Raw genomic sequence first — 20,592 nt, 5'->3', positions numbered from 1 at the left:
TTGATTTTTTTTCTCTTTTTTTAAAAACAAATGAGTTAGTCATGGAATATTGTTGCTCAGCAATTAATGTCTTTAATATATGAAAGTGCAGCATTAAATTGTGCAGTTTTGACACTTAACCAAAGTAATTAGTGTATGGAATAATGAATCTTTTGATTTTTCCACAAGGAATAATATAACTGTGAATAATTTGTTAAAGTGTGGACATCCCATTGAGCTTTTAATGTTTTTTTCAGAACTGTGATGCAAATCAAGCTCTGCCTCATCCTAGTGTTTCTCTTCCCTGGGCAGGAAGGCAAGGAGCCAGGCTCCACCCCTGTCCCACCAGAGGCACTCTGAATTTTGCAGCTCTTGTCTCTGTGTTTTTGATAAGCTGACAGAAGAGTAAGGCTGAAAGGGTCCCTGGGGCAGCTCAGTGTGCTGCGGTGCAGGCTGCGTTCTCACTACCCATGGCACCTGACAGCCGTTTCTCTGTCTTTTCTCCAGTCTCACAGCCCGTCTGGTGCTCCAAGACCCTTCGAGCTAGGCGACTTTCCAGGACACCTAACGGGATACAGTGTAACACCATTACTTTTGCTCAATCCTTAGGAACAGAGAATAGGTTATCTCTTTGCAGCAGTCTTCAGGGACAGGGCTGCCAAATGGAGTATCAGTAAGAGGTCCTGCAGAAGGTGCTGCTATTTCTTTTCACCTGGGCATAGCGAGCAGAAAGGGGACCTCCCACCAGCTGGATTGTGATGCACTAGATGACGCTCCTGCTCATGCTCAAGCAGTGACCACACCACACAGCATACATCTATTGCCCTGTGAACCTGTTCTTAACTGGGCAAAATGAAGGCAAAAGCACCCCATCACTCTTAATAACTTCCCAGAGCAGATACCATCTGTGTTCTGAGAGATGAAAATATTGTTTAAGTAGGTTGAAAGCAATTGATTTGGTAATGGAGGATGATATTTAGTTTGTTTAGTCTGTTGTCTTCCTTTTGGGAAGATCTTGTGGGGGGAAGGTTGGGTGACATCCAATTTAAAACTGGCTAGTGATCAATTCACTTCAAAGAGCCCTTAACAGAAAATAGTGATGAAAGAGCTGCAAAAGATGTATAAAAAAGCTTGCCACCTTGAGGGCAAAGCCAAAAAGGTTACCACTTCTATCAAGTATTCAAGTGTTATTGAATTTCTAAATGGGCTTTGAAACTGTGGGCAGTAAACTACGCACAACTTCTGGTAGGTACTCCCATCAGAGTAGAATTTGTGTTTTGCTGAAATACATGTAATTCCTGCTCTTCAGCCACTTACAAGGAGATCCTCATCAGTGCACAGTGTTTCTACATAATTTGCTTATATGCATGATGTTAAGGACTTTGCTACTTATTAGAACAAGCAGCAGGTTACTTCTTTAGCGACCATTGTAATTATAAAGATTTTGTTTAAAAATTCACTTTAAGTGTGTTGGATTGGGCTTTTTCTATTCTTAAAGATATTGTCCAAGTGCTTCTACCTTATTTACTTATTGTAATTATTCATTTAATATACTTGTTTGTAGCGTTACATAGGAAGAGTAAGGTCACCAAGGATTCACCCAGCGAATCAGAGTATATAAGTGTGCTAACGCTGCATCATGTCACTTCTCCCCTCAGCTTCTCCATTCTGGCTAGTGGCAACAGCAGAAATCTGGTTTGTGGGAGAGCTCAGAGTGATTCTTCTCAAAAGAAAGTTCAGACTAGAATGGTAGTTTAGCTCAATTGTAGCCACTTGTGTCTTTCTGTTATGAGCTCTTTTCTTATGATGATTTTTTCCTTTTGTCCTTATTTTTCTATGGCACTGTGTGAATGATGCAAATCTAAACTGATTTCGTATGTAGAAACAACTGGGCTGAGAACACTTCTTTTTCCTCACATATTCTGCAACTCAAGTGAGAAAATGCTGCGTGCTGTCTTCTGGATGGCAGAGGGAGTGGGCAGAGTCGTGGATGTGCCGCCGAGGGGAGGGCTTGCACCCCTCTGCCCCCAGCACAGTCCGGGCTGCACATCTCCAATGCGCTGGGGTAACTAGAGCTGGGTGGAGGCTGTCAGTCATTTCAGTATGATCTCAGGGCTGCAGGTTTTAGAGCAGTGATTGCATGGCACTGCAAAAACATACATGAAAGTTGACCTGCTGCTCTGCCCCTGCTTTATTCTTGAATGCCTGAGCAAAAGACCAGAGCAGATGAGTTTTATTTATCAAATATACACACAGTATTTGACAGGCAGTCAACTGAGCTTTTGTTGTGAGAAAAATTGTTTGAGGGAGCTTTACCTTGAGTCATGCTGGACTAGTAGATGTTCACAAGTTTAGCTGATGGTATAACTGGATTGTAGGCAACTGTGGGTCCAAACCCAGAAGCACACCATGCTTTTCTTAGTCTGAGCCTGACAAAAATGTCTGCTGAAGCTGATCAAACTTAAGCATGTTCAGGAAGCTAAGCATATAAATACTGTCCTGAATTATAGCTTAAAACTAAAGCAGCCCTGCTGAGATCAGTAAAGATAATCTGGGTGTACACTATTAAAGCTGAGATCAGAATCTGTCCTCATCAAATATCTCTCTGACCATACCCCACTGAAGGCAAAGCACCAATACTACCATCTTTCTTACACATTTCTTATTGGGGTGGGAGCTGCTGGCAGCCACCCCATGACATTAAAAGGCAGACCCAATCCTTTTTTATTTTTCATTAAAAATGTTTTGAAACAAGTATAATCTCTTAAGCAAATAATCACAAGATAATAATGAGGTAAGTAATGTTAAAGAGAAACATTTTTATATTTCATTCTGTCAACAAAAAGAATGTAGAGCTAGGCAGGAATTAAACATAGATTTTGTTTAATTAATTTTTTATATACAGCATCTATTTCCTTGATTTGCAAAGCTCCTGTCCTGTGAAATGGCCCCAGTGCAGCACACAACTGCTTCAGCTCCGCCATTAGCTATGGTAAAGCCACATTAAATGAGGCAACTCTGGAGTACTTGGCATGAAAGCCAGGAAGCTCAAAAAAGAAGTTGGGTGGTAACCAAAAGATTAAGGTTGTAAGACACAGAAAACAGTTGTTAGTCAATTTTCTCAAAAAAAAAAAAAAAAAGAGATAACCTTCTTGCCATCTCATTATTAAATTGAGAACTTTTTGAAGGGGATAGTGGGACAATTTGTTAGCTTTCCTGTTGAGAGATGCAAGTTGATTTAGACCCTGGAAATCTCTCTTCCTCTATTCCCAGCCACTTGTGATCTGCAAAAGGAAGTTCATGAGAGGTATCTCTGTTTGTTAATATTCTTCCTTGCTTTTCTAAAACAGTACTTTTAATGAGATTATTCTAATGTTAAAGCCATGGAGATGACGCTGTGTGTAAGTACAGCGTTTGTCTGTCCTGCTCATGAAATGGCAGCTTCCAGCATGGGCATGGCCCATCAGTGCCCTTTGGCATGCGTGCCCCACCACCCCAAGCTGCATCCCCCCAGGGCTCCCTGCGAGTCCAGAGCTCCCAGGCCTTGTAGTTGCCATGCTGTTTCGTGGTCTGATCGTTCGTAATCCGCAAGCTGAAGAGAGTGGAGCTGCAGGCATGGAGCTGCAACCTTTACTATCCAACTTTACTATCAAACTCTTCCTTAAACCAAGATTAATGAAGATATTTGCTCAGAAAATTTGTACTGAGGACTGAGGTTGACTGCTTGGGTGAGCTCTTAGTGGATAGGTGCCACGGTGTGGACAGGAAAACTGGGTTCCCCAAGATGCTTCCCCACACCTCCTCTCCCCCGGAGCCGGCTGGGATGGCAGGATCACACGTGTGCGAGAAGGAACTGCCTCCTTGCACCATCTGCCCTGCACGGCCCGCTCCCGTGCTGCCCGCTTGGGGCATCCTGTGCAATTTCTTTCCTACTGACAACAGAGCAGCAGGGAGGCATATTTTCTTTCACGGTGGAAATCAAGTGAATAGCAGGTAAACGTTCCCAGTGAAGATACAGATTGGGATACCTGTGAGTATTTAACCAAGTAGTGAGGGAGAAGTTAGAGTTCTGGGTCCCTGTGGGACCGTAATTGATGTGAAGCTGCAGTTTGTGCAGTGATTACTGAGTGCTGCTCACTTCCCAGGGCAGCCTTTTCCAGCTCAATATTTTAATCAGGTTGATTTCCATAAAGCTGCAATGGAAATGGAAGGTGAAAAAAAGAGACCAAATAACAATGAAAAATACTCAGCCGACTCTGTAAAACTCCTGGCAGTAATGGACTTCTTTTTTTGTGTTTTATGACACATCTTTCTCTCCCTGCCCTGCTGCTGGCTCCTGTACTTTGTGGTAGTCTCTGTTGCCTGCCCACTGCATGCAGCCTTCCTTGCTGGCCAGTTAATACCATGCAGGTGAGATTGATGGTCTGCTCCTCAACCATAGCTTTAATTAATACAGACTATACAATTTCTGCAAAAATGCCAAATACCAATCTGGAGTCATCTCTCAGCTCTTTCATGTCGTATGCTAAGAGGATCCGTACAACCTCAGTGGTCTGGTAGGGGCTATCAGAGTAAAGAGGTTTGTTTGACACAAAGCAGACTGTGGGTGCTTTCGGAGAGGTTGTTAATATCATGCTTTCAACTGTAAAGATTGTAGATGTTTCTTAAACTCTGGCCCCCAGCAGTTATGTTGTTACATGATAATGTCATCCCACTTTTTGGCGGGGAGGGGGGGAGAGGGGAGAGATATTAAAACATGGAAAGACTTGAAAATGTGACCTGCAAACCTAGGTATTCAAAATCAGAATGAAAATAAACAGCTCCTAGATCTTACTGCTGTTATTCTTCTAGGATAGCACGAACAGAAGCAACCTGTGATGGGGGAGGGAGAGCTCTGATTCATAATTTGTCAATCCACAGTGTTACAGTACTTAAACTAGGAAAAATACCTGTTCACAGAAACAATCCTCAATAGGCTTTGCTTTCTACTTAACTGCCATTGCTTAGTAACAGTTCTATTTTTAAATGCCAAGAGGATATTAGGCAAAAAATGAGTGTGCTGAAGTTTACTCAGTCTCCAGTCTAGTGCACGTTGAATTCAGTGGAGATGCACCAATTGACCACGGCAAGAGCCAGATGGAGCCCTTCGCGAGAGCTGCCGAAGGAGCCCAGTGTGGGTCTAGAGCGAGCTCGGCACGAGCAGGGCGGCTGAGCAGCCCTGCGTTCCCAGGGCTGAGCCTGTGCCTCCACCATCTTCCAGCTTTTCCATTAGAGTTAAAAAAAAAACACAACTGAAATCAACTGTGTGCTCATTAATGTCACTAGCTCATGGTGACTGGCCTTACAGAGTAGCCAGGTAATACGTGTCTAAGTCAGTGCTGTGACTTCCATAGCGCTGGTGTAGGTGGGCCAATTGGAAAGGAAGGCTTGAATCCATGTACTCATGAGTTTTGGAAGTATGAAAAGGGGATCTTCAGGCAGAAACCCACCAGTGCCAGTTCCTCCCCAGAATTCTTTATTTTGACTCCATACTAGGCCGACTTTTGAAAAAGATCTTTCCTATCATTTCTTCTGAAAAAAGAAATTCCAGGAGTATCTAACTCTCCTGAAATAGCAGCCTGAGAGTCTGGTTCAAGGACCTGATTTTGTAAGTCCTGTGAAGACGGGTGCCAGTGCCCTGGGCACGCTGTGCGCTACCAGTCCCAGCCGACGTCCCACCCTCCACCACGATGTTCCCTGGAGAAAAATACCAGGGGAAATGTGATGGTTCTTGCTTTTGACTAACCCCTGTGCCTGACCCACTGAAGTTAATGGAAACTTAATTAATTTCACTAGGATTTACAGTGGACAACAGTATTTCCTTCGGTCCAGATCCAATGATGTGTTTGTTGGTTATTTTCCCTCCTGGGTATACAGTGGATAAACTCACTGAAATCCTAAGGGATCATAAATGTTCTTGGCCAAGTGAGAGGCCTGTGCCAATGGAGGGTTGGTATTTTTACTAATGTGATCTTAACCTGTCCCCAAAGATTCATGTCACCATCATCTATTGTTGTGCTTTTAATACTTTTATGTAAGAGGTAATGTTCATAGTATTAAATGAAAAAAATCAGCCATTTTATGGTTGATTAAATACCAAAACAAAGCTCATGGTTTTGGTAACTGCAAAGCCATTTACAATTGCTGTGAATATTATTCCTGCTGTAGAATGATCATAATAAGAAAGCAATAAACCGGAACATAAATGGCTATTTTTTGAGATACGCCAATGATGCTGCATTAGGAGCCTTGCCAAGATTCAGGCACCAGGGACAAGGACTACCTTCTCCTCTGCTCTGCGCCCTGCTCCTTTCCTCTCCTCTTCGCTGCTCTCTCCGCTCTGCTGTGCTCCGCTGCTCTTGGAAAGAGCCTTCAGCGGCAGCTGATGCCAATAAACTTAAGGACCAAGAACAATCCCAGAGTGTCACTGCAGTGTAAAATGTAAAACTTTGTGCAGCAACTGTTTGGAAATCATTTACAGATATATGAGTAGGGGTGAATTGTACAATATCCAGAATCCTAGAAATTATTTGGAGTGATTCACATAGATTGATACCTCTAAATAACAAGATGAGATCAGGACAAGGAAAATAAGCATTTAAAAAAAGAATCCTGAAGGGTTTGTTATGAACAGAGTTCTGAGGGAAGTGTGAAAGCTGCAGTTACTTAGGGCAGTTAAAACTGCACTAATGATAACTGCTTGCCTTTATGGAGGGGTAACACTGGATTGCCTGATAGCTGGGTTTCATCTCTCATTTGCCTGAAGGAATATTTGCTCTTGGATGTATACGTGCAATGTGTGGGGAATGGAAGAGACAGTTATATAGAAGAGCCAGGAGTGCAGGCAGAGAGACTTAGTCCACTGCCCCGCACGCCCTGCGCGAGCTTAGGGGGGTCCCCTGGAGCATTTCTGGTGCAGCCTCTGTGCTCGCGGCGAATGGGGCTGCCTTTTTGGGCGAGGACAGGCTCGGTGGTGCCCTCGAGTGTCTGACAGTAAAAACCCGGCAGAGAGTGGCTCCAAGGTGCAAAGAGCTTCCCAAGTGAAGGTGTAAACTCTGCGTTCAGGCAGGCCCTGTGTATTTTTGTCAATATATGAAGATAGGATTTTGTTAACTTCTGGGACAACATGTATGCACACATGCTGGTTTGTAAATGAGAATGTGGATATACATCTCCTGTTACTTGTGAACCATGTGTAAAATCACCTGCCTGCCAGGCTCCTGTAAGACAGCATCGGTCAGGGTTTACAGAGTAGAGGCGGGTCCCTAAAGAGCGCGTCGATACAGAAATGCACGATAGTACAAATAGCATGACCGCAGTAAATGAGGGTAACTGCATGAGCATTTTTTGTTTGTTTTTCAAATGAGGACAGAGTTTGACCCTAACCCAAATGAACAAAGACACCTCATTTAATTGCCAGGCAGTGGCAAATGAGAAGGATAATTCAGGGCTCCTGGGCCTCTTCGGTCAACCTTCCCCCTGCTATTTGATGACACCATGAAGAGAGTAAAGTGAAATACGTATGTCTGTGAATATAACTTGAATTGAACTTGAGAGAGTAAGCACTATACCAAATGATGATAATTTTATGATTAATGTCTGGTGTTACTGCTGTCTGGACAGAAGGAAGATGGCTTAGGTGTCCCAACTGTACATTCCCGAACTTTAAATTAACCTGAATTATCAATTCATTGAACTTGAAGTCTGTCTTCACAGTTACATACATCTTTATTATGACTGGCATGGTCTCCATCCTTACAACCATTTTAATGTGCATCCATCACAGGATTACTACTTGTCATTAGTGTTATTTCGCAGATTTGGAGCAGCGATGTTTCGTGAATGGAAACTGTTCCATGCTGGAGGCACGTGCTGCTGAGACAGGCTGTGCCAGGCCCTGTGGGCTGGGGCCAGGCTCTCCGTGTCGCGGCTCCCTGCCCCAGCAGCACTAACGCGAAGAGGCTCAGCGAGCGCCTGCTGACAGGTTTCCTTTCTGAGCACCTCGCCTACACTGCATAGATTTTAATTTTAGAGGTAGAGAGAATTCAAGTATTTTAAAGGTCAGAAGGATATGAAACAGGGAATAAACACAGACTGTTTCTGTGAAAATATAATGGAGCACATGGCGAGTATTTGTTACTGCTGCAGTATCTGCAATGTATTTTTGACACATGCTTGCTGCAGAGTGCAGCCCACTGCAGCAAAGGAGGGAAGTCAAATTTTCTTCACTCGGTGCTAGGAGGAAAGCACTGTGTGTGTTCTTTGATGAGAGGTATAGCAAAAATGTAATAGCCAACAACTTCGCCAGCACTGACAGAAAATACTAGTGGGAAGCCTCCGCATCAAAGCAATACTAATTTCCCTATGTTAGCAGCAGAATTAAGAATGACCTTCATCTGTTCTCCATGCAGGTTGTTCTGACAGAGAAAGTCAGGCATGAATTGTGGCAAATTTAGATGAAATTATGGATTTAAGAGACAGCTGTAATTAGGTTTGAAGCAGACATTTAAATACTTTTTGCTGGATCAACTGGAGAGCTCAGTCTTCTTTCTACAGAATGAAATTTAAATAGTAGTAAGGGCTTTTATCCCCCATCTGAAAACCAGCTCCTGGGAGACAGGTACAAGGTTTGGGGGAACACAAAATGGAAGTAGAGAATTAGTGATTCTTCCAACAGCCGCTCTGACCAGTGTCACAGGCATCATAGGTCCCAGGATCCCTAGCATATCATCTCAATGTCAACGTTAATTACAACATCAGTAAATGAATAAGCAACTTACTTCAATACTGCTCTGACCTGACTCACCTGTAGCAGAGATTCAGCTTGGGGCCATTCCCATTCCCATTCCCATTTTGAGCCTGGGCTACCATCCCAGTCCCCTTTTACTTGTCTTTGCAGCACTTCCCCTTGGGGCAGGAGCAGCCGTGTGGGCTGCAAGGGCTCCTGGGCCATTCCTGGCATCTGCTTCTTGCCAGGACTGCAGCAGCTGCAGAATCACAGTTTCTTCCTTCTCGGTCCCCTGTATCCCAAACGTCTTGAAAAATGCTGCAGGATAAATCAGAAAGGACTCTCCACAAAGGACCCTCAAAGGTGTTTTAATTCTCCCTACAGAGAAGATGGAGCAATTTAAGAAAACTGGTCATTATATTTTAAATTTTTTTAAGGAGCTTCCGCATGTTACAGATTAAATATTTTCATATTAGATGGAATGACTTGTTTCGTTTTGAAAAAGGGTTATAATAACTTTTGACTTTATTTCCAGCTGACATTATGCATTTCAGAGAAGTTAACTTTGTCTGAAGCAATTTAATTTGAATTTTTTGACCTACTTCAAGGAAACGGATACTGAAAGAGGCCTCAGGAATGCAAATATCCAAAGTTACTCCACTGAGTTCCAGGATCAGATTTCAACCCATCCGCACAGATCATCTCTCCTTCTTTCCACTTGCAGTCAATTCTTCACATCAACCTTTGCCAAAGTTTCACTTAACTCACCAGGTTGTCATATTCATAGTCTGTCATTAGATCTCAGTGTAAAAGAGGAAAGTTCACGAAATGTTGATACAATTCCTGATGCCCTCCTGATGTAAGAGCTCTTGCAATATTTCATTTATAGTACTAAAATCCCCAAATCTTAACAGAGATAACTCTATTTTTACTAGTGTAGTGGAGAGTGTTGCCAGAGTGGTAGTCTGTTCTTTGGGGGGCATAAATTGCACTGGTCAAGTCAGACTTGGAATTCAGTTTTATATTAGCCTGCTTTTCAGTTTCTGTTATTTTTTTTTCTTCTTTTTAATCATACTTTTTTCATGCCTCTGCGCAGTCTCCTAAATTCTGTAACGAGCAGAAAGGTGTGAGGGACCACCGAGGTTAGGACTTTTCCTGTAATTTGTCCCTTCTTCCAGTCCTCCCACATCTAATGGTTCCAGCACTGTGCCTGGAAACTTTTTTCATGGACTAAGGGATCTCACAGCCTTTTTCCTAAGAAGGCCAGAAAATAGGTAAATGCCTGCTGTATGCCCCAACGAGAATCGACAGTTACCGTTTTGTAGTAACCAACTGAGCTTTTAGTTATCATCTGCTTTCACCTATTTAGAATGGGGCCTAAAAATAAATGCCCATATACACCATGATGACCCCTGAGTCATCCACTCTTCCCAACCTGTATACTAAAGCCTCCAAAAATGAGTATTTTCCTTGTTTGGAAGTATATAAAGTACCATTGGAGAGGACCTAGTACAACCAGATGAAAAAACTGCATGGAGGATTCTACAGAGAAAATTTTCAAAGCTGTGCAGCAGCATCATTTACTAGAAACAAGAAATTTATCCTTAGTGAATATTGTTTCTCCTTGTATTTCAGGCTTTATAAAAAGGAAAAAAATACTTTCATTTCAATGTTGCCAGTTTTAAACCAGTCCTCTGCTTGACCAGGCCGTCTTCCTAGCTAGTATAACTCCAACAAACACAAGTAAAATCAAACTTGCAGAATTCAGTTAAGGAGGGCACCTAGTTTTCTAATACAGTTTGCTGAAGGAATGTTGTTCTTTTAAAACTTTCATTAGCCAGATCTACAAATGAATAGAAGTCACCATGGAGGGGAGGTTATTTACGTGTGTAGGCCAGTGAAAATGCATTGAGTTACACATTTTGAAGCCTAGGCTGTGTTCTTGTTCAACTACTCAATTTTGTTTTTGTATTGAGAAATGTTTAGGGATATACTCCAGAGCCATATTTTTTGGATAAAGCAAATGTTTGGGCCTCATCTTCATTTGTCTAGGTTTGGCATTTATCTGCTGAAGTTAGCTGAAATGAAGCCAGTATGAAGCTCAAGTAAGACTAAGCAAAAACAGGATTTTGAATTAAGCAGTGATTCAGGATTCATGATGCTCTTTATGTGATATTTGACCACTTCCGTGTTATCCACAAAGAGAAGTAATAATACATGTAAAATGATAATCACTTAACAAAAAGATTGAGCTTTTTTTCCGGGGACTCCTTTGTACTCGCGTAGAAGGATGTAATATCTCTGTCTAACCATATGCTGCTTCATTAGTGATTGTCATAACCTAATTCTGGTTTTATTGCAAATGTATCCTTTTTGCTCTGCAGTATAGTGTAACATAGCAGCTGTTTGTGACACAGCAAAGTTTTACAAACACACCTGACTACAGTAATTCAGCTCTTGTTCATCTGGATACTGCTATCCATATTGGCTCTCTCAGTGCCGGAGACGGCACTACAGAGAGGTAAGTACAAAAATCCCAGCTGTCCGGCTGCAGGTGACACTGCCGGAGCTGTCCCGAGCGGGGCTGGGAATGCCGTGGTTTAGCGCTGGAGCTCCTCTGGGCCTGGTGTTCTCTCGAGTCATCCTTCAGCACCGCTAGCACTGGCAATAGTTAAGAAGTTGCCTAGCTTAACTATGAGTATGTATGTAGTCCAGCTGAGTGGCTCAGGAACAGCCATTTTCCACCTTTATATGTTTAACTATGATGCTTTAGAGTCTATCAAGTTGCACTCATTTTCTTCATTGCTAAAGATTCTCATACGAATCCCATTCTCCTTTGCAGTGTACCAATCGCACCGAGCTATGAAGTCGGACCCTTCCATTACTGCGGTGTCAGTGCATTTACTCCCCACGCTGTTTCAGGTACAGCCATAACCTCACAGCCCTGGGTGCTGCAGGAGTCGACGAGGGCATGCCACCGCTCTGCGGCCAAGGCAGAGCCACAGCTTTGGGAGACTGCCGCTGGAGCCTGGATAAGCCAGCTTCAAACATCAGGAAGTCACTGCATGGAATGTTGTTTTGTGAGGAGTGTATACAGAAAGATGCGTAGATGGCGAGAGTTATAGATACTGCTGCCTTTCAGAATTTGTCACTTACTGCTCTTGGGGCTTCATCCTGACCCCATGTTGCTAGTTGGGGGGATGAGCAGGTCCCTTGCCACAGCCACAGCAGAAACACCAGGACTCAGGTGGCTCTTTGCGGCACTGCACACTGCTTGCAATTTCAGCCACTGGCCTGACGGGCGAGAGCTGCAGCCCCCTGAAATCAGGGCTGCTCCCCTCCACTGCCTGTAGCAGAGGTGGGTTTTGCCCACATGGGCAATCTGTCTATCCATCATCTCAAGCTGGTTGCCATCTCTGCAGAATCTCCAACCTGCCCCAAATGCCTGCACTTCTTATATTAACAAAAATGTCCCTATAGTACTTTTCAATGATTTTTCATGGACAAAATTGAGGAAGAAACAACAGAAAAACCTGTATTTCCAGCACTGCAAAGGCCATGGAATAAGTGCAAGAGGCTCAGGAAGATCTCTGATAGGAGACAATAGGACAGTAACAGGGCAGGTATCTGAAAGAGGAAAGTCTCGTTATGAATGCTGCAATCTCAGTCATGTTAAGCAGGAAATAAAGCCCTAAGCTTAGAGCTGAACTACCCTTACGTGCCATTTCTTGGGCCATCACCTTCATGGGCCCTGATCCCTTTCTCATCTCTGGAAAACCTGCATCCTTCCTGCCTCTTCTTGGTTTGGCTGCAGCTCCAGCAAGGCAATGCCCGAGGGTTTCTCCCACTCAACACTTGCCTTTACTGGGAAGAAGGATCCAGCTATATTTTATTGGTAAGTATGAGAGTCTTCCAGGTGTTTGCCAGTTAAAAGGCTTTTTGTTTTGCAAAATTTTGGAAGCGTTTCACAGGTTTTTAGAGAATACATGAGAAGAACTCCCCGCTATAGCAAACCCAACGCTCTTGTGCTGCAGTGGGTCTCTTGGGGGATAAATCTGCATCATCCACCGAGCAGAAGCTGTTCCTGACATACCCCTGTCACTCCAGAGCCGGCTGGCATTGGCCTTCCCAGGAGGGCTGGAGCCCTTCTGCACATTGGCTGCATCCCGAGCAGTGTCCAAACGCCTGAAGCCACCTTATGCACAACTGGTTGTAGCACCAAAGGCGTCTTCCCTCCTCTGATGGGCTGAAAGACTGTTTCAATTCACAGTTGCTCATTACACAGTGCGGTAACTCGACAGGTACACCAGGCCGCGGGCGGGACTCGGCGCCAGCTGGAACAGCAAAGGCCGTAGTGTCGGCTGGCAGCACGGGGCAGCTCCTCTGCAGCTGCTGCATGCGGTGCAAGAGATGCTGCCCACCTTCCTCCGGCTGCAAAACCCCAGGAACCAACCTGGAGGAAACACATTATAACTAACGTCTTGTAGAGTTACAGATTATACCTAGGAAAGCAAACACTTTGTTGCTAAAATTAAAGACTACATCCCAGGTGACTGCTGAAATCAAACTGTTCAATAGCTGCTTCAAAAAATACAGAAATTTTGGTGGAGCAAAGCTATTTGGAGCCAGATTTCAGAGAACAGGAAGGCAGGGGAGCGTCCGCACTGGCTGCATTCCTGCGGGAGGTGTTTGACCTCTGCTGCTTGCCCACCGTGGATGCTGGCAGCAGGAAGAGGTTCTCTCTGCCGTGGGGATTAGCCACATCGAACAGGGATGGAAACCTCTATGCTGGGCATAAACTCTTCAGTGATCCTCCGCCAGCTCCTAAAAACTGCCTTCCCTGTCCGCAGGCAGAAAGCTCCTGTGTGCTGGGTGACTCTGCAGCACGCTCCGCCGGGGCTGCTGCCGCTCCTGCCCGCCGCTGGCTGCCCCATGCAGCGGCCACCACAGGAGCGAGACCTCCGAGAGGAGCAACGGTGGAGGTGGACAGCGAATGTCAAGTGCCAGGTGCGAAGGAGGCTTTGCAGAGAGTTTTGATGCATTTGATTACAAATACTGAAAGCAAACACGCCAACACCTGCTTGATGTTTGCCCTGGAATAACTTGCCAGCTGCAATAACTGCGCTTGAGCGCACCAAGGGAGCTGCACGGCAAACGCGGGACCTCCAGGTTCCTCCAGACGGGCCCCGATGCGACGTCAGAGCAGCCAACGGCAGCAGGTGACGGTCTGGCGCCGGTGCCCCGGCTGCCCCCGCGCTGGCGGGGCGCTCGGGGCGCCGCGGGGCCCGCCCGCGCCGGCACCGCCTGCCCCCGCCGCACCGGCGTCCCCGTCCGCGCTCGGGGCCGAGCGACGGCGCCCGCCTGCAGCTGCCCGACGCCGGCACCGGGCCGGGGGGAGGAAGCGGCCGGCGGGGCCCTGCCCGCCCGCGGGGTGCCGTGCGGCCGGGCAGCGCCCGGGGGTGCTGTGGGGCTGCAGGCGCGGCGCGGCTCCGCGGGCGCCTCCGCGGGGGTGCGCGCGGCGCTCCGCGGCGGCGAGCAGAGGGGCCGGGCAGGCGCGGGGCGGCGCCGCCGCGGAGCGCAGCGCAGCGCGGGCGCGCAGCGGCCCCGCCCCTCCCGCCGCCACCGCCTCGGCGCCCGGGCGCCGCCCCGCGGTGCGCACGGAGGCGGGTCCTGCGCGGCGCGGCGCGGTGCGGTGCGGCGGCGGCGGCGGCGAGCCGCGGGCGCGGGCAGCCCTGGCGGCGCCCCCGCAGGCTCCGCGCCCCCGGACGGCGGCTCGGCGGCGCATGGGCGCGCGCTCCCGCCTGCAGCGTGAGTACCGCCGCGGCCGGGGGCTGCGCGGGCGGCGGCCGGGGCCCCGCGGGGCAGGGCGGGGGCGGCCGCGGGCGCGGGCGGAGGCAGGGCGGGGGCCGGGCCGCGGGGCCCCCCCGGGCTGCGCCGCCTCGCCCGCAGGCTCGGCCCGCGCGGCCCGCGCCGGCGCCTGTGCTCGTTCGCCTCGCGCGGGGAAGGCGCCCGGCTTGGCAGGGCTCCGGGACGATGCTGCGCCCCTTGCAGCCGCCGCCGCGCAGCCGCCGCCGCCCGCCGCCCGCCGCGGCGCCCCTCGCTCCCATGTGCCTTAGGCGCCGTCGGCTCTCCCGACGCGCCCGGGGTCTCGCAGCTTGACCGCTTGGAGGAAGGATAACGCGTGGTGGAAGTTGGTTGCTTGTAATTCCTTCGGGAGCCGTAGACAGTAGGTACGAGCTCGTCCCTGTTGCTGCTGAACCGAGGACGCCCCGGGCCGCTCCCGCGTGCCGGGGGGCTGCGTGCGGGGCGTCAGGGCCTGCGGCTCCCCGCACCGGCCGAGGTGCGGGTGCGGCAGCGGGGAGTGCGCGCCCAGCGCCCGGGCTCCCCGGGCTTGTCCCTGGTGAAGGCTTGCGCTAGTGGAAGCGCCGGTGAAAGTTTCTTGGTTTTAGGGAGGTAAAAATAATGTATGTCTTGGCTATTTCTGGCATGCCTGTCGCTACGTTTAAGTCTTTTTGTCTATGCACATCTGTGATCTTCAGCTAAAAACCTGAGCCATGTGGCATTCTTGATTTTTAACCTGAGATGTTCCGGGTGATTTTGATGTTTAGGGATAGATGAGATATAATATGTTTTTCTCCATAGTTAAAAGACAAGAGAAGTGACTTAATCTTGTGGGTTTTGCTCTTGCGCATCAGCTTACTCTGATACCCAACCGAGAATGTATGCTTGCCATGGCAACCTCTACATTACATATTACAGCTACTCGTTTGGAAGTAGCAGGACTTTCTTAAAGAAATACGAGCAGCAGGCTAATTTCAGCATCTATGTAATTATAAAGAAATTGTGTATCTTGGAAAACATGTCCTCTTTTTTAAGAATATCGATGCCGCTGTGGTTCATAAGTACCTTTTTAGAGAAGGAAAAGGAATCAGACTTCTGAGAAGGTCATGTATTCTTTTTGTGCAATACCAGTGGAAGAAGGTTTCTTTGTTTTCAAGCAGTCTGTGCTTCAGAAGCTGTTTTAATTTAGTGATCTTGTAATCAAATATCTTGATGTGTCATGAAAGCTTGATGCCCATTTGAACTTCAACCTTTGTTAATGTTTGATGTGGAAAACTGTTTTTCAGTCATACATACAATTTTTTTCTAATATCTCACAGAGGTGGAGCTTTTTTGTGTGGTTTTGTTATACAAATTTGCATATTTTAAGGTGATTTTTGTATTAAACTGATTTCTGCAATTAACCACTGCTAATTGTAAATGATACATAAGACGTTTAACAAGTAAGGAAGAACAGGTAAAAAGCAAACGTTTCTTTCTGTGGAGCCTGACTGCAGGCAGCTGCTCGGAAGATGGCAGGAACAGCGTTTGTGGCAATTGCGAGAGTCCATCAAAGGAAGGAGTTATGCGTGCTGATGAGCAAATTCTTCACTCCTTTGTTCCATTTGAATTTACCAACACTTGAAAATCATTCATTAAAAATCTGTTAAAGTAGTAGTCACTTCTGAAAGGGATTTTAAAAGAAAGGTTGTCCATTATCTGGTATTTCAAGGCAACAGTGTGTGCATGCCGTTAAAGCCAGAAAACTTCAGATTAACAAGGAATTAATAGCCCTTGACAAGGAATTAATAGCCCTTGAGGTATTTTCATCTGTACAAAGCGTTGGTTGTGTGCATGGATCTTAGAACAGTGCCAGTAATGGGAAGTACTGCGCTGTGCATTGAACTTCGTCCTAAACCCAGCAAGTAGGGATAACCCACACGCGACAGTGGGCAGCAGATAGACACTCACCCACTCTGCCCGTTGCAGAGCTGCTGGCACACGCGGGCGGCTGCGCTCGCCTCCCAGGGGCTGCGGGACAGACCTTGCCGTGGGGCAGAGCTGCCACAGGCAGCTCTGTGCCCGGCTGTGCACCATCCCACGGCTTTTGCCTCAGCCAACGAGGTCTGCCGATCGGATGCGAGGGGGGCTGTGAAACAGATGCTGTTTCCCGGGAGCTGCCATTTAGCATCTGAGATCGGTGATGGGGTGGAGAACTGATGATGTGCAGCGAAGGTTGGATAATGCTTCAGAAATGGTGAATTTTAGTGTATGAAATGTTCAACTAATATTAAGCCATATAATGATGTGACTTACGTGCTTACATGATAGATGGTCCAGTATAAGAAAGTACATTTTCCTTTAGGTAAAAGTGTAAGATCCATAAGATCTCCCTAGACACTTTGAAAATAGGATGGCCCGTTGTATACGTATTTGCAAGTGCGTATTGATAACCATGTAAAGTGTAATATAGAAAACTGTACCAGAAATATTCAATGCTACTTTATCATTCAAACTAATGACTCAGTAGATCTAAGCTGAGCATAGACTAAGCACCTAAATGTTATATTAAGCCCTAAGATTTCTTAGAGCCACTGTGTCCCTTCAGTTTTTGTCTTGCCTCTCTCTAATTTTAGTGATTTCTGTAGGCTTATTTTTCTAGCATGGCAGATTGCATCAAATCTTATGAAAAGTACTTTAGAACTGCTAGTTTTTTGTCATATATATATAAATAGATATACATTTTTTTTGAATGCAGCAATTTGATAGCAGATAAATCCCAAGTGTCTTAGTGTGCATCTGCATTGGGCAGATATGTGCCTTTCAGCATGACTTCTCTAAAGGAGAAAGTCAAAGGTAGAGATATAATGGTCAGGAAGATTGGGTGAAACTTAATATGAGAGCTCTCCTGGCACAACAGAGAAGCTGCCATTGGAAGGTGAGCACTTTGATAGGGAGATACAAAATTGTGACAGAAAGGAGCATAGACTTAGGTACAGCTGTAGAGGTGATCTGGTGAGGGGAGCAGTTAAAATGTTAAGGGATCAAGTTGCGGTCAATAAATGAGAAAGGGAACCTCAAAGCATGGAAAGGTTTTCCGTTATATAAGGAGGAGAACATTTTCCGTCTTTTAGTTAATACACTATCTAGAGTGAAATAAATGCATAGCTATGTGAGTTTAAGCTTATTGGAGGAAATGCTATTTCTTTCCAAATATTTTGCTAGAAAAAAAAGAAAATGACAGCTAATACAAAGAAGATTTGAGGAAAGAAAGTTTGTCTGCCTAAAAGTATAGGAGGTGGATTCAGACTTTTTCTGCCCACTGTCTCAGATGGGTGAAGTACAGCAATATAGCTTATTCAGGGCCAGTAATCAAATGGGTACAGCAGTAGGTGGGACTGCTGTGGGTACAGTGCTTGTTGAGCAAATACTTCTCATTAGGAACCAAATATACAGCACTTGGATCGTGTAAATTGACAATTATTACTATTTTCCCCTATGATGTGCTTAAGATGTAAAGACATACTTGTAAAGTCTCTGGCGCTTAGTTTATCACTGAGTTTTCATGCTTGGAAGATATGACATGGGCTATCAATAGAGCAATTTTACAAGTATAAAATACATTTTTGAAGAGCATTCAATAAACAGAAATCCACGTGTTCTTGGAAGTTCATGTTGTGTGGTGTAATTAGTATCATAACAGAACAGACTTTATATATCAGCTGATTAATTGTAATTATCAGTGGTCTGTAGCTGCTGACTTCAAGTCATGTGGTTGATCCTCTTTTCCTCAGGGAGATACTGGTGTGAAGTGGACAATTAAACTGAATTTAGAACTTTGGTTGACTTGGATTATTTTTCAGTTGCTGTTTCAAATGATTTTAAATTCTGTGCTTTTTTTGTACCTTTTTCAACTGCAGTTGATTTAAAGAAAAATTAGAAGAAACATGACATACTGCAAAGTACTCTTAAAGGAACCCCACTGTTAACACAAATAACTTACACCTTTATTGTAAGAACACAAGGGCCGTGTGTTCTTGGTGAGAGGCCATCATCGGTGCTGTCTTTTGCTTTTTCTGTTTGCATTAGTTCGTCTTGAGTAGCTGTGGGGTCTTAACTGTAGTAGGTGGTGAATAAGCACTAGTGAGAGGTGGAACTTGAAACTCAGAATAACATCTCTGTAGATGAGAGAAGTTGTCAGGAGGGGAACTTCGGTGGCTTTTTACAGATGGAGAGCTGAGTTGTAGCTCGCAGGTGCTAGTGGAAGAGCTGGGAATCACAGTGGCTACTCCCAGCAGGGTCAGGAGCTCTGTCTCCCAGATCACAGGCTGCTGCGTTGTCAAGCTCTTCTCTCATTAAAACCTACCAACCTCTCGTGCTATCTGCTTCTCTCTTGCATCACTTTACTCTCGAATGTATCAGAAAACCCCGTGTTCAAGCACCACATGTTTCCAAAACCATATTCCCATCTTCCCTTCACTGCTGCTGTTCTTGGTGTTTGTCCACTGGCAAGCAGGAGCCTTCCAGGCAGAAGCTGCTTTTCATCTCTGCTAGACACTTGGCAAGGTATTTATGGTGCCCCCATCACCTCCCCCCCCCATATTAATAAAAGGGCAGTTTGCCAGACTGGAGCAGATGTGTGACACCAGGGGATGGTGAGTGTAGTGGCCGAGGTTCTCCTGAAAGCTGCAGGAGGTGATGGTGAAATCAAATAGACTAAGGACGATGGAGTAGGGGAATGCGTCGTCTCCAGCAGGAAGGTGCCTCCTGTTATGTGGTGGGCAGCTTCAGTGTATAATTGCCGTAAAATCTACTAAAGATGTTGTTTGAGTGGTGAAAAGATCTTTTTCTACCTTATGTTTAATTTTGCCTCGGGTATTGATACAGTGATCAAACTATATGCTTCATGGGTTATGCATTTCCACATCTAGGCATACTGAAACTTTAGCTGTTGTTACAATAAAAATTCTAAAATTTTAAAACCTGAGTACTAAATTGGTAGCTTTCAACAGTTCAGTAATTATGCGAGGCTTTTTTTTTTTTTTAATTTAACAAATGGTTCTTATTCTTGCCAGCACTTCAGCCTAGTGTTCTAGGACTTGTGGGTGTAAGAGAACAGAACATATTTCTGTGTCTGTGAATATGATCCCACACATTGTCTTAAGTGGGAAAATGTTCACAGCCCTTACATGGTGAGGATTTTTTTTCTTAAACCCATCAGAGCTTTCTGCTGCAGTAATAATGCAGTTTCATCTTCCTGGTGACTTGTAGACTGGGTATTGATTATGAACCAGAAATATAAAATGGTCTTTTTTCTTCCTGGCAAAAATATCTCATAGTAAAACCTACTCTGTCTTGCAAATCATACAAATACTGTTTTTAGAAATGGTTGACATTCTTCAACAGCTACCGGTGGATAGGTGCCAAGCTAAAGGATAACTACCTGAGAACAGCAGGGCTGCGAGGGTTTGTCTTGCGTTATGTCCCCTCTTTGCCTTTGCCTTGCGATCGCACGCTCCTCCTGATGCTCAGCCGTTTTGACATCTGAGTTGTTACAGTCTCTTGACTCTACGGACAACAGAGTACTGTAAAGAAGCTAAGATTTCTGTATGTCATGACGAAGTGACACATTGCCCAGAGATATGACATGCTTTTCACTGATACACCAGAAGATATCTTGCCATGTTCTGCAGTGGAATTTATGAAATAAATGACTTACCAGAGTACTTGTGATGTTCTGAACAAATGCTGATGAGAGACAGGCTACAGATCTATGAAAATATGTAATAAAGGATGAAGACTTCGTCAGGATGATAGGAGAGCAGAATTACAAAGCTAGTTCAGTCTTCCCCTTTGAAGGGATTTTATTGAGAAATAGTCATTTTTGCTCTAGGTATTCCCGCCCAAAGGCATAACACCCTGCAAATGTTTTGTAAAAGGAAGGCTTTTTAATGCTCACAATTATATACAGGATAAGAAATTGTGAGGCTTAATCCAAGATAGCTGCTGGCAAAGCCAGAGGTTGA

At 45.6% G+C, this 20,592-nt stretch overlaps 1 protein-coding gene across 1 annotated transcript in view; it reads left to right on the top strand.

Moving 5' to 3' along the window:
• Nucleotides 1–4,647: 4,647 nt before the first annotated feature.
• Nucleotides 4,648–20,592, top strand: part of SRSF11 (serine and arginine rich splicing factor 11) — a 235,526-nt gene continuing 219,581 nt past the window's right edge. Inside the window, exon 1 of the mRNA XM_062582180.1 lies at nt 4,648–4,652. The gene's annotated coding sequence lies outside the window, so the exon portion shown is untranslated. The remainder of the gene's footprint in view (nt 4,653–20,592) is intronic.

This window comes from Rhea pennata, chromosome 8 (genome assembly GCF_028389875.1).
Source record: "Rhea pennata isolate bPtePen1 chromosome 8, bPtePen1.pri, whole genome shotgun sequence".
In the NCBI taxonomy this organism is placed as follows: domain Eukaryota; kingdom Metazoa; phylum Chordata; class Aves; order Rheiformes; family Rheidae; genus Rhea; species Rhea pennata.
This window is presented reverse-complemented; position numbering and strand designations above follow the sequence as displayed.